General features: G+C 39.9%; 1 protein-coding gene across 44 annotated transcripts in view; it reads left to right on the forward strand.

The window, feature by feature from the left end:
• Positions 1–14,324, forward strand: part of PTPRD (protein tyrosine phosphatase receptor type D) — a 2,298,568-nt gene that overhangs the window by 1,849,364 nt on the left and 434,880 nt on the right. The window lies entirely within an intron of this gene.

Genomic DNA, 14,324 nt, shown 5'->3' on the forward strand with positions numbered 1-14,324 from the left:
CAACCACATTTGCCTCTATTTGTAAGACGTTTTTGGCTTATCTTTTAGATCATTTATATTTAGGCAAATAAATGAAATCAGCTTCTGTCTTTTTAAATTTTTCTACCTGTAGCTTCATCCCACAGTCATCTGCTGACACATGAGATGTAAAAAGCTTGGTGTCCTTCTTGCCCCAAATTATAAACCTTTTAGTGAAAAAAGGGACTAAAGATTAAATGATTCATTCATGAAATCATATATTTTAAAAATGTTATTCCTATTATGCAGTAGGCACTAGAAATAGAAGTGGAACTACTCACATCTTCGCTAATCCCAAAATTATTTCAGCAAGGAACCATAGTACAATTTCCTACCTCAATTTACTTTCTACTTTACTTGTACGAGATAAAACCTTTTGTTTTTTTCTTATGGGAAGCCAGGTCTCCTAGAATAATCACCAGAAAGGCCATTGCATTCTTCAGACCCACAGAAACATCAAAGGGAGATATACATTCCCATTAAGAATCAAAGTGATAGCTCTGCTAGCCAGACTAGGCACCTCCATAAAAGATGCATACATCCCCCCACCGCCACACACACACACACACACACACACACACACACACACACACACACACACACACACACACACACACACACACACAGAGAGGGAGCGAGGGAGAGAAAATGCACACTGAGTTCTCCATTTCCACATTTTGTAATGCTGACATTTAAAAAAATTTTGAGGAAATAGAAAATGAGTAGGTGGGGATATTAATAGCTCAGCAATGAAATAACATACCTGTTATTTTTAACTAGAATAGTGAATTCATAACAAAGAATTGTTTAAAATAGAGATTAGCAGCAAAAGTAAGTGAAATAAGAAACCAAACAAAACTCCAAACATGAATATTGATCTCACTTATTTTTATCTGTTTAGATACTATAATAAGGAAAAAAGCTGATGATTGAAATAAAATTATTTGTGTGTGTGTGTGTGTGTGTGTGTGTGTGTGTATCTGTGTGTATTTAAAATTCTGACTAAGCTTCCTTTAAAAAGGTGTTAGGCTGGCCAGGCGCGGTGGAGGCTGAAGTGGGTGGATCACCTGAGGTCAGGAGTTTGAGAACAGCCTGGCCAACGTGGTAAAACCCGGTCTCTACCAAAAACATAAGAATTAGCTGGGCGTTGTGGCGCACGCCTGTAATCCCAGCTACCTTAGATTCCAGCTACAAGCACCACTGAGTCCCACATCTGAGGAGATTACAATAATCTTCTCCTGATTAGTGGGGAGAAGGGACACAGACAAACTTTGTCATGGAATCTTTCAACAAACAGTGTCTGGATAGGTCCTGTCAGTTAGAGGATAGTAAATCGAAGCATACGAACAAACACGAGTCCAGGAAATAATGTTTCAGCACAAGGGAAAGAATGCTTGTCTGGAGACCTGGGAAGAAGAGAAGAACCACTTTTCTAAATAGGATTTATTATAGGACCAGGAGAGAATTTCAAGTGAATGTTTTACTTCCTCAGCAGAAAGGAAGAAGATATAGTCTTGATGAAAGAGCAGAAAGTCATGAGCAGCAGGATGGAGTGAAAAGAAAACATAGTGACATGAGTAGGAAAAGAAGATTGATGAGGACAAAAAAAAAAAAAGAAATTTAACAGGAACAAAAGATGCCAACAGCAGATTAAAATACTGGTAGCTAGAACAGAGTAAGATTGACAGTGTAAAAAATTTGAAAAATTATTATGTAAAGTCAGTGTATTGTCAGGTCTCACAGGATTCAGAAGACCAGACAATACCTTGAAAAAGATGAGAGAGATGAAAACAAGAGAGAGCAGAGAACAGGAGCTTTAAAATATTAGTTGCCTCCTCCAAGACATAATAGAGATCAAAATTACAATTAAATAACATTAGGCTGGGCATGGTGGCTCACACCTGTAATCTGAGCACTTTGGGAAGCCAAGGCAGGAGGATCACTTGAGGCCAGGAGTTCAAGATCAGCCTGATCAACATAGTAGAACCCTATCTCTATGAAAAATAAAAAAGTTAAACCTTATCTCTACAAAAAATAAAAAAGTAAGGTGGTACGTGTCTGTCATCCTAGCTACTTGGGAGGCAGAGGCAGGAGGATCGCTTGACCTCAGGAGATTGAGGCTGCAGTGAGCCTTGATCATGTCACTGTACTCCAGCCTGGCTGACAGAGTGAGATGCTCTCTTTCTAAGAAAAAAAACCCAAAACCAAAGAACACCTTTGTGAGCTTAAAAAATGACCCTGTTAGGCCAGGTGCGGTGGCTCACGCCTGCAGTCCCAGCACTATGGGAGGCTGAGGCAGGCGGATCACGGGGTCAGGAGATCGAGACCATCCTGGCTAACATGGTGAAACCCCGTCTCTATTAAAAATACAAAAAATTAGCCAAGCGTGGTGGCACACGCCTGTAATCGCGCCATTGCACTCTAGCCTGGGCAACAGAGCGAGACTCCATCTCAAAAAAAAAAAAAAAGTTATTTTCTAATATCTCGTTCTTTCCTCCTCTCAAACAAGAAATGTTTGTCTTGTAGCATATTGCGTAGAATTTTAAATGAGCTCCATAAATATTGACAATTAAGTCAGAAATTCTTTTTAAAAAAACATTTTGTAAACTGTAAAGTATGAGTTCTCAGTCTTTTCTTGCTTCTTTGTTACTTCTGTGTGACAACCCAAAATTTATGAGCCTTTCATTCTAGCATTTCTCTAGGCTGTTTTATTTTTATTCTGGAATGTGGTGAGGCTTTGGATCTATAGGTCTGTAAACTCATAGCTTTTTATTTTTTAAAACAAAATGATATCAAATATCATACCCTAATTTGTATATAACATAAGCTATCAGCTTTTCCCATCCTGAACTCACAGAGTTCAGCCCTAATGCCTTAAGGGATCTATTGTATGTAATGAATTAACTTCTTTCCTATGCATCTAGAGTGGTACTACGTTTGTACCATCTCAGGAGAATTGAGGAGTCACTCAAATTATATTCTGTAGGGCATGATTATCTTGTGGAACCGCAGTTGAGAAAGGCTGACTACATTTTGTTTTGTTTTTAATGATAATGGACAGAAGCTTGTTTCCTCAAAATCCTTCCTGCATCTCTGATTTTAATGTGCTTTTGTGGCTCACTGATTTTGATGAGGTAGGCTGGAGGCAGCCATTATTTCATTTCACACAGATGGAAGTTGAAGCACGGAGATGTCAGGAATTGTCTCCAGAGCCTTCTTGAAATAAGATAATGAGAAAGTGGAGAATGTAACACCCATTCAGCCCAACCAACAGTCTGCTTCTGTGAGATCCAGATTTCAAATTATAAAATGAATGTCATGTGTTTTATATAGATAGAGATCCCAAGGAAATCAGAAATGTCTCATGCCATACAGGTCAAAGTTAGGATTATATTTTGATGGCAAAGGTTTAATTTGAATAAGTTTTTTGGAATGCAGTATCATGAGTTGTTATTATCTAGTTCACCAATATCCAAATGACAGCTCATTGCTATCAGTATAGTTCTAATCTTTTTTCTTTAAGACATTCAATGTTTTTATGTATATATATATATGCAGAATTTATATATATGCAGAATTCTAACTCCAACTCTATCACTACTTTTCCTGTTGATAGTTTGAGATTTATTGTTCCCTGGGATACTCAGCCTGTGTTGAAGGTCTCCCACAAATTGGCTTTACTCACATCTTAATTCCTTCTTACACCCAAACTGTATGGTGTGTGGTATTTGTAAAATAGCCAATTTATTAGTTTCTGATAATGTTTTGAACATATCAACATCTAAATCTTATGCTGATTATTGATACGCTTTTTACTCAAAATTCTACATATTCTCATTCAAACCATGTATTTGGGTCTTAACACATATTATCGTGCTTTTCTAATTGTTCACATTCCCTATATTTTCAGATAAGCAAATTTATTAGAGGCATTGTCCTTGTTTGATCTTTTTTTATGTGTCTAACATGTATTAGCCTGATCTGAGAAACAGAGATTTGACATTCAATAAATATTTATTCATATATTATTATTATTTTGAGATGGAGTCTCACTCTGTTGCCCACGCTGGAGTGCACTGGCACGATCTTGGCTTGTTGCAACCTCTGCCTCCCAGGTTCAAGTGATTCTCCTGCCTCAGCCTCCTGAGTAGCTGGGATTACAGGTGTCCATCACCATACCCCGCTAATTTTTTGTATTTTTAGTAGAGACGGGGTTTCACCACGTTGGCCAGGGTGGTCTTGAACTCCTAACCTCAAGTGATCTGCCCACCTCGGCCTCCCAAGGTGCTGGGATTACATGCTTGAGCCACAGCGCCTGGCCTGGTTTACAGATTCTTTGGAGCCATATTTCAACTCTTTGGCTTTATCACTAAACAATTTCTTTCTAACTACTTAAATTTTTTTTAAATTATTTTTTCCCTATTAATATTTAAAGAAAGAAAATACATGCTTCTGAAATTAGGTTATTATTTTGAGGATTTTTACCTCCTTTCACTTGCCTGTATAAGTACCTTGGAAATTCCTAAGCATGGACTAGGCTTGGTGATTGGACCTTAATTCCCTAACAACGTTAGAACTCCGGAGCTTTATAAAACCCACTCTCAAATAGCCCAGTATTGTTTCCTACAAAAAGTAAACACTGTAGCCAACTGATACAGCTTTAACATGGATACCACAATCTCCATTGATCTGTGAGTTAGAAGAAATTGCAGATGGATTTGCTGTATTGTTTTTTATGCATCTTGCAAAATAAGATTATTCCATGCATGTTACATATATGTACTTTCACACAAATCTTGCATGTTTAACAATATTTAAAAAAAATCTTTGTCTTTGTGGAACTTCAGTCTACTGGGGATGGGGACAATGACAACAAAACCTAGCAAATCTATTATATAATATTATCATGTTGAGGGTAACAAATGCTATAAAACAGAGCAACCAGGGAAACTAGAGGCAGAGAAGGGGAGTGATTTGGCCAAGGCATATAAGAAAGTCAGTGCTGAAGTTGGTCTAGAATCTGGTTCTTTGACTGTCTCTGTTCCTTTGTTTGCACTACACTGATTCTCTTGGCCCCAGGGGCCTTCCCTCTACCCATTTGGATTCTTTCTTCAAGTTTCATTACCTTTTCCTCTACCAGTATGAACTAAAAGTCTGAGATCATATTTTCCTCTTCTACATACATACTAATGTTTATCATTCAGACCATTTATTTGGGTCTTAACACATATTATCATGCTTTACTAATATTACATATTGCTGTATTTTCAGATAAGCAAATTTATTAGAGGCTAGTTACTGAAATCAGTCTTTAGAGTCTCAGTGCTTTGGGCTGGTCATTTACTGTTCTCCCTTCTGTATATGTTTCCAAGAGAATTTGAGTTCAATTCTACTTTGTGTGTAACTTTGACTTTTATTATTCTTAGTGATCAATTTAGTTTCTTCAAAATGATTAGAAGGTAACTAAGACAAACTATGCATTAATAAGCTGTTTCTAGAAAAGCTATATTTTCTCAGCAGAAATTTTAAATTTTGATTGCTGTAAACAAGTATTTGATTTTATGAATATGCCACAATTTATTTATTCACTCTAGTTTGGATGAATATGTAAGTTATTTCTAATTTGTGCTGCTGTTTTTTTTTTTTTTTTTTGAGACAGAGTTTCACTCTCATCGCCCAGGCTGGAGTGCAGTGGTGTGTCTTGGGCTCACTGCAACCTCCGCCTGCCAGGTTCAAGTGATTCTCCTGCCTCAGCCTCCCGAGTAGCTGGGATTACAGGCATGCACCGCCATGCTCGGCTAATTTTGTATTTTTAGTAGAGACAGGGTTTCACCATGTTGGCCAGGCTGGCCTCGAACTCCTGACCTCGTGTGATCTGTCCATCTCGGCCTCCCAAAGTGCTGGGATTACAGGCGTGAGCCACCGCACCTGGCCTGTTTGTTTTTTTTGTTTTTGTTTTTTAATAATAACATCTAAGTTATTGTTGAGTATAACCTAATGAAACTGCTGGTTGATGTGGTAGGTATATGTTTAGCAAAACAGTTTTTCAAAGGAGTTTTTACCAGTTGGCACTCTAACCAGCAGTATGTGAGTTTTAATTTGCACTGCAACCTTCCCAACATGTACTGGTGTCGAGTTTCTGATTTTAATTATTCTGGTGAGTGTGGAGTGGTTTCTCATTTTGATAGTAATTTGCATTTCTTTAATGGCTAACATTGTTCAGTCCCTTTTCATATGTTCAGTGACCATCTGGGTTATCTCTTTTGTGAATTGCCTGTTTAAGGCTTTTATCTCCACCCCATTTCCCCAAAAGGATAGACAATACAATAGAAATGGATAGCTTCAGGGCTGTTGTGGACATATTTCTTGCAAATATCTTTTTCCACTCTGTAGATTGCCCTTTCTTGATAATATCTTTGGATGAACAGACATTTTAAATTTTAATTAATTGAAATTTATCAATCTTTATTGTCATTACCTTATTTTCAAAACATGCTTTGAGAAAGGCTACAAAGATATTCTTTTGTGCCGTTGTGTATAAGATGTATTATTTATCTTTCACATCTAGGTCTCTAATATGTTATTTTGTATATGGTGTGAGATAGAGGGTCAGTGTATGTTTTTCTTCGTACAGATACCCATTTAACCCATCACCACTGATTGAAAAGATTCTTTTTCCATTGCAATACAGGGACACAGCTGTGTGTAAATCATCTGAGAGTACATATGGGTGGATCTGTTTCTAGACTTCTTTTTCTATTCCACTAGTTTGCTTGTCCTTGAGCTAACACTTCACCATCTTAATTTCTGTGGCTTTATAATAAGTCTTGGTAACTGGTAGTATAAATTCTTTAACATTTGTTTTTCTATAAGATTGTCTTGGCTATTCTTGTGTTTTTGCATTTTCTTATAAATTATAAAATTAGTTTTTCTATTTCACAAGAATAGTATGCTGAAATTTATGTTGGGATTACAGTGAATTCATAGATAAACTTGGGAAAGATTGACATCGTTATAAGAATGAGTCTTTTTTCGAGATGGAGTCTCGCTCTGTCACCCAGGCTGGAGTGCAGTGGTGCAATCTCAGCTCACTGCACCCTCTGCCTCCCGATTTCAAGTGATTCTCCTGCTTCAGCCTCCTGACTAGCTGGGATTACAGGCATGTGCCACCATGCCAGGCTAATTTTTGTATTTTTGGTAGAGACCGGGTTTCTCCATGTTGGCTTGGCTGGTCTTGAACTCCTGACCTCAGGTGATCCACCCTCCTCAGCCTCCTAAAGTGATGGGATTACAGGCGTGAGCCACCATGCCCGGCCTACAATAATGAGTCTTTTAAGCTGTGAACATACTATAATCATCCATTTATTTAAGTCTTCTTTAATTTATTGATCATGCTATCTAATTTTCTGCATAGAAATCTTGTGAACTTTTGTTACATTTATTTTTTAGTGTTTTATATTTTTGATGCTGCTATAAATAGCACATTTAAGAAATACCTAATTATTCTGAATACAGTTGGTTTCTTATATTGATCTTGTATTTAGCAGCCTTGCAAAATTCATTTATTTATTTCAATAATTATCATGTCTCCTCACTTTTTCACACATTCTAGTAACTAGTCAAGTTGACTAGCTCCTATTTAAGGAGAGGCATATACAACATGCTGTTAGAAACTGGCCAGAGGAGCGCAGACAGTTCAAAATATCATTCCTTTAAGAAGCTTGAGTGAAAACTTTTCTGCTTTTAAAGTATCAACCCTACTTGAATTGTGGGATTTATCCCCCGGCAGAACCTGCTTAAGGAAAACAGCATCTAAAATTATGCTAACTACTACCTGTCAGTGTACTTGGTGAAATCAGTTGACATCTCAGATACATACGTCACTTCCATTATATCACCAGAAAGGAACATCATGCTTCGTGGTTTTAGCCAGTGGTTAAGGACATTTTAGGACAATTTTGCTGTCCCTGAGCTATGTGGCAGAAAATATTTATAATCGGAAAAAGGGGCCAAGAGGCACAAATAAGTTCTGATATTCTAAATCACAGAATAATGTACCTTACTTTAAAGATCTGAAAGCTAGTGATTTTATTAGTTGGTTGCTGCCAGAAGACCAAATTAATTTAGATGTAACCATAAGAAGCCAAGTTACCTACCTGAGTATTTAAAGTAGGGTAAATGTACTGAAGAAAACATACACTTATTTATCTTTGTTTTATAGTGCATGAGGAAAATATTTAACACTTTTGTATTGTCAGCTTTTGATGTATACCAAACCATCCCTAAACTTAGTAGCTTAACCCAACACCCACTTAATTATCTCAATTCTCTGGATCAGCAGTTTGAGCTGGGCTCAACTTGGCGGTTCTGCTGTTGGTGGCCCGGCTCAGATGATCATCATTGGACTTACTCTTGAGTCTGCAACCAGCTGTCAGGTCTTCTGGGAAATGATTGGTCTACAGTGGGTCAGTTAGCTAGTTCATCTCTGCTCCCCATGGTCTTTCATCCTCCACCAGGCTAGTCTGGGCTCGTTTGTGTGGTGGTGGTGTTACAGGAAAGGGGTCCCGATCCAGACCCCAAGAGAGGGTTCTTGAGTCTCGCACAAGAAAGAATTGAGGGCGAGTCCATAGAGTAAAGTGAAAGCAAGTTTATTAAGAAAAGTAAAGGAATGAAAGAATGGCTAACTCCATAGACAGAGCAGCCCTGAGGGCTGCTGGTTGCCCATTTTTATGGTTATTTCTTGATGATATGCTAAACAAGGAGTGGGTTATTCATGCCTCCCCTTTTTAGACCATGTAGGGTAACTTCCTGATGTTGCCATGGCATCTGTAAACTGCCATGGCACTGTTGAAAGTGTAGCAGTGAGGACGACCAGAGGTCACTCTCATGGCCATCTTGGTTTTGGTGGGTTTTAGCAGGCTTCTTTACTGCAAGCTGCCTTATCAGCAAGATCTTTATGACCTGTATCTTGTGCGGACCTCCTATCTCATCCTGTGACTTAGAATGCCCTAACCGTCTGAGAATGCAGCCCAGTGGGTCTCAGCCTCATTTTACCCAGCCCCTTTTCAAGATAAAGTTGCTCTGGTTCACACATCTCTGACAGCGGTGGCAGGGGACCCCAGGTCAGCAAGTGGAAGGGACCACGCAGAGCTTCTTCCTGATGTTTCTTGGGTTTCTTGAGGCTCAGGGTCAGACGCACACAACGTTGCTTCTGTCCCATTCTTTTGGCCAAGGCATGTAGAAAGGTCAGTCCAGGAAGGGAATAGAGTTTTCTACTTGAGAAGCAGAATAAGGTGGCATTATTGTGTGTGTCAGGTTCTACACCCTCCATATAACAAACCGTCTCATTTTATAATGCATTTTTAAGACAGAAGGTTAAATACTGGTAGTCTCAAATCTATTTAGGTAACTAATAAGAAACACTAAGGAGCTAAATGACTTCATGTTGGGGTGTTAAAAGCCTTGCTTCAATAATGGAGGAAATCCTGGAGTGAAGACTAAGGGGTGAAATGTAAAAGATAACTAAGACTGAAAAGCTAATTTGGGAAGATAGCCAGCAATTGACTCACAGCAGGCCTTGGCTTCTAAATCCTGAAAGAAAGAATGTTTGAATTATTGGAAAGGCCCTGTTTTCTAATAGCCTGAATTCCAGTGTACTATTGGGTATTAGTATCACTGCTAACATTACAGAGTTTAAAATGTTCAAACAAAAAAGGCTTTGATCTACAAAACTTCAGAAACCTAAAAATATTTTTTTTTCTTTTCTTTTTTTTTTTTTTAAGTGAGTGTAGAAAGCCTTTCCGGAATCACAGATTGAAAAGTGTGGCCACAGAGATCCGTAATGCTGACCGTTCCTTTGTACATGAAAGCAGATTTTTTCCATTTGCGTTTTTCAGGAACGCAAATGAGAACTAATGTCAGGTACTTTACTTTTTAAGTGTGTTAAACTGCTCTATGAAGAGAAATGGGAGAAAAAAAGTCATTTGATTTTGTAGGGCAGGTTGCTGTGTAGGAACAGAGAAGGGCAGCTGAAAACATTAAAAAGCGACACATTATTTCTGATTGTTTTCTGAATTGGGAAGAGGAGACTGCCATAGGATCACTGAAAAGTGAAACTGGTGAGCCTTTTATAAAGGGTCAAAAGACTTCACAATAGAGCTTAATGGCTGTGTCCAAGTAAACGGATTGGAAGTCTCTACAGAGACTTGGGAACAGGGAGGGCAGTCGGGGGAGGTTGCATTTTTTAGACCATTGGCACACAGCCACTGGAGAAGTCATCTAAATATAAATCAGACCATGTCACTCCATAGCATAAAGCCCTCCAGTGTCTTCTGCTGCATTTCAGATGCAATCCAGTCTCTCCACTGTTGCTTACAGGCCCTGTGCAACCTGGGCCTACTTTGTTTTCCCAGCCTGCCTGGTATCATTCTCTGCTGGGAATCTCTGGGCTCCAGCCACAACCAAGCTTATTCCTGCGTCCCAGCCTCTGCCCTGGGCAGTCTGTGCCTTCACTTGGGAAGCTTTTCTGCATTTCTTCTTGTCATTCAGGTTCAGGCTCACATGCCCCCCCTTCTCTAGGGTCCTTTCCTGTCACCCTATTCTAAAGTCTCCCCTTTCTTTTCCCACATACCAGTTATTTTTCTACCCCTGTTAACTTGCTGAATTTTCTTTCTAGCACTTACCAGGTACCTTAAAAAAAACTTACTTGGCCGGGCATGGTGGCTCATGCCTGTAATCCCAGCACTTTCGGTGGCCAAGGTGGGTGGATTACTTGAGGTCAGGAGTTTGAGACCAGCCTGGCCAACTTGGTAAAACCCCGTCACTACTAAAAATACAAAAATTAGCCGGGCGTGGTGGCCCGCGCCTGTAGTCCCAGCTACTTGGGAGGCTGAGGCAGAAGAATCGCTTGAACCTGGGAGACAGAGGTTGCAGTGAGCTGAGATCCTGCCAAGGCACTCCAGCCTCGGAGACAGAATGAGACTCTGTCTCAAAAAATTACTTGTATTTTTCTGTCTCCTAGCACCAGAATGTATCAGTATCAGGGAACTTGCTTTTTTTTTTTTTTTTTCTTTTTTTTTTTGAGGCAGAGTCTCACGCTGTTGCCCAGGCTGGAGTGCAGTGGCACGAGCTTGGCTCACTGCAACCTCCGCCTCTGGGTTCAAGCGATTCTCCTGCCTCAGCTTCCCGAGGATCTGGGACTACAGGCAACCGCCACCACAGCTGGCTCATTTTTTGTATTTTTAGGAGAGATGGGGTTTCACCATGTTGGCCAGGCTGGTCTTGAACTCCTGACCTCAGATCATCCACCCTCCTTGGCCTCCCAAAGTGTTGTGATTACAGGCGTAAGCCACCGCACCTGGCCGGACCTTGCTGTCTTGTACGTTTATTGTAAGTTTCTTGTCCCTATCACCTTGCCTGGTATTCAGAAATATTCATGGAATAAAAGAATGAAGGAATTCATTTTTAAAGCACAAACACTGTTCGTGTGTAAAGTTATTCTAGTTTAATGTAGATGGTTTACAATGATAACATGAGGACATTGTCTGAAAATCCCAAACAACAGTGTCTTCTCTATGTGTTATAATATGTCTTGTTGACATCAGCTGTCACATAGAGATTGGTGGACAGACTAGTAAAATATGTCATTTTTGTCTATGGTCACTTAAAATATAGGTTTAAAAAAATCCAAACTTCACCTGGTCATGGTGGCTCACGCCTGTAATCCCAGCACTTTGGGAGGCCAAGGTGGGTGGATCGTTTGAGGCCAGGAGTTTGAGACCAGCCTGGCCAACGTGGTAAAACCTCGTCTCTACTAAAAACACAAAAATTAGCTGGGCATGGTGGTACCTGCCTGTAATCCCAGCTGCTCAGGGAGATGAGACACGAGAATCTAGAATTGCTTGAACCCGGAGGCGGAAATTGCTGGGAACTGAGATGGCGCCACTGCACTCCAGCCTGGACGACAGAGCGAGACTCTGTCTCAACACAAAGAACAAAAACAAAAAATCCCAACTATATCTAGGGCAATGGGCCCCTAATTATTTATATGGCCTAGGAAAAGAATTATAGAACTTCTGTTTTTTTTTCTTATTTTTAAAATTTCTAATTTTGTGTTTGAAAATGTATTTAGTTCATTAGTAGCATAGTAAATGTGTATAATATATAAATACATATTTTCACATGTGTGTTGAAATAAGCACTAAATTTGTGTGATGGAGTGTATGGACCATTCGAAAGTACAAGTTAGAAAATGATTAATTTTCTTTTTTTGTGATGGAGTTTTGCTCTTATTGCCCAGGCTGGAGTGCACTGGCGCAATCTTGGCTTACCACAAGCCCCCCTCCTGGGTTCAAGCGATTCTCACACCTCAGCCTCCCGAGTAGCTGGGATTACAGGCATGCGCCATCATGCCTGGATAATCTTGTATTTTTAGTAGAGATGGGATTTCTCCATGTTGGTCAGGCTGGTCTTGAACTCCTGACGTCAGGTGATCCGTCTGCCTTGGCCGTTCAAAATGTTGGGATTACATGCATGAGCCACCACGTCCGGCCGGTGATGAAGATTTATGCAATGAATAGTTTTGACCCTAGTGACAATTACGGGAAGAAGTAAGCGCATTTTCTTTTTCTTTTTTTTTTTTTTTTTTTTTTTTTTGCAGTTGCAGGATTTAATTGAGTGAAATAGAATGAAAACAGAGCTCCCATACAAAGGGAGGGGACCCAAAGGGGGTTGCTGTTGCCGGCTCGAATGCCTGGGTTTATATCCTGATCCTTGTCCCTCCTGCTGTGCTCTCAGGCAATAGATGATTGGCTATTTCTTTACCTCCTGTTTTTGCCTAATTAGCATTTTAGTGAGCTCTCTGATTGGTTGGGTGTGAGCTAAGTTGCAAGCCCCGTGTTTAAAGGTGGATGCAGTCACCTTCCCAGCTAGGCTTAGGGATTCTTATTTGGCCTAGGAAATCCAGCTAGTCCTGTCTCTCAGTCCCCCCTCTCAACAGGAAAACCCAAGTGCTGTTGGGGAGGTTGGCTGACTACCGCTCTAACTGCTTCCTGCTGAATTGGGGCGTAGTAGTTGTTGTGCAGTTGAGATTTCCTCAGGAGGGGTGCCTTCAATGTCGTTAACATTGGAGCATGGGCTAGCAGGCCGGTCCAGGGGTCCGTGGTAGATCTTAGTCATGGACTGCATCTGGGGCTCCATTTGAAGAACCATTTATATTACAGCTTCGATTCTGGAAGAGACACACTTAACAAGGAGGTTAAAGATACAGGGATTGAAATGTATGGCCTGCAGTGCAGGGGATTACTTCTTTGGCACACTTTACAGGCCCTGACTATCTGCTTGATAGTTTTGAAAAGGCCTGGTCTAGTAAATAATAATTTGGCTATCTGATGGGTGCTATCAATGCCTAAGTGAAAGGTTTGGTGAAGGGTTTTAAGTAATTTCCATTGGTTAGCTGCAGGCAAAAGTATTTTTCCTTCTTCAGTGGCTAGCCATCCTGAGGGGAGGAAACTATATCCTCGTGAGGTCCTTCATTCTATTTCTTCTTCTGAGTACTGGGGCTTGGTTTCCTGGAAGGGATTACCCTATACTAAGTGTCCTTCTATAAGCATTTCTAAGGGAGGGTCCTGCCTTGTGGCTCTTTTGGCTTTAATATCTGCTTGGCGGTTCCTTTTTATTTCCCTTTCCTTCTTTTTCTGGTGACCCCTGCAGTGTAAGACTGCCACCTCTTTAGGTTTCTGTACAGCCAATAGTAATATCCTAATGGCTTCCTGATGTTTGATAGGTGTTTCCTCGGAAGTTAGGAATTCCCTTTCTTTCCATATTGTTGTATGGGCATGGAGGACTAGGTAAGCATACTTAGAGCCTGTATATATATTTATCCTTTTTCCTTTTACTAATTCTAGTGCCTGAGTGAGGGCTATTAGTGAAGTAAGCACATTTTCTAAAGTGTGGCTGTTCAATTTTTTTAAACAAGGTAATATAAATATTCATGATTAAACCTATGATTTAAAAATATTAAAGGAAACATAATAAAGGAAAGGGTCAGTCTATATTCAGTTTGTGATGGAAACATTGTTAGGTACACCACAAAAGATAGAGAAATTCTTAAAAAGATGGCATTTTAATTTGGGGCGTGATCCTGCACCGGATAACAATTAGGCATTCCCTGCACTTCTCTTCCACCCATCCTTGCACATCTGTGCCAGCCACACTCCTGGCTTGCTTCCTGAACCTATTCCTACTCATTTTAGAATGACTACTCCTCTACTTTGAAATATAAATATCTGGGTTTCAAAAGGCCTATG

The sequence above is a fragment of the Gorilla gorilla genome, chromosome 13 (genome assembly GCF_029281585.2).
Source record: "Gorilla gorilla gorilla isolate KB3781 chromosome 13, NHGRI_mGorGor1-v2.1_pri, whole genome shotgun sequence".
Taxonomy (NCBI): domain Eukaryota; kingdom Metazoa; phylum Chordata; class Mammalia; order Primates; family Hominidae; genus Gorilla; species Gorilla gorilla.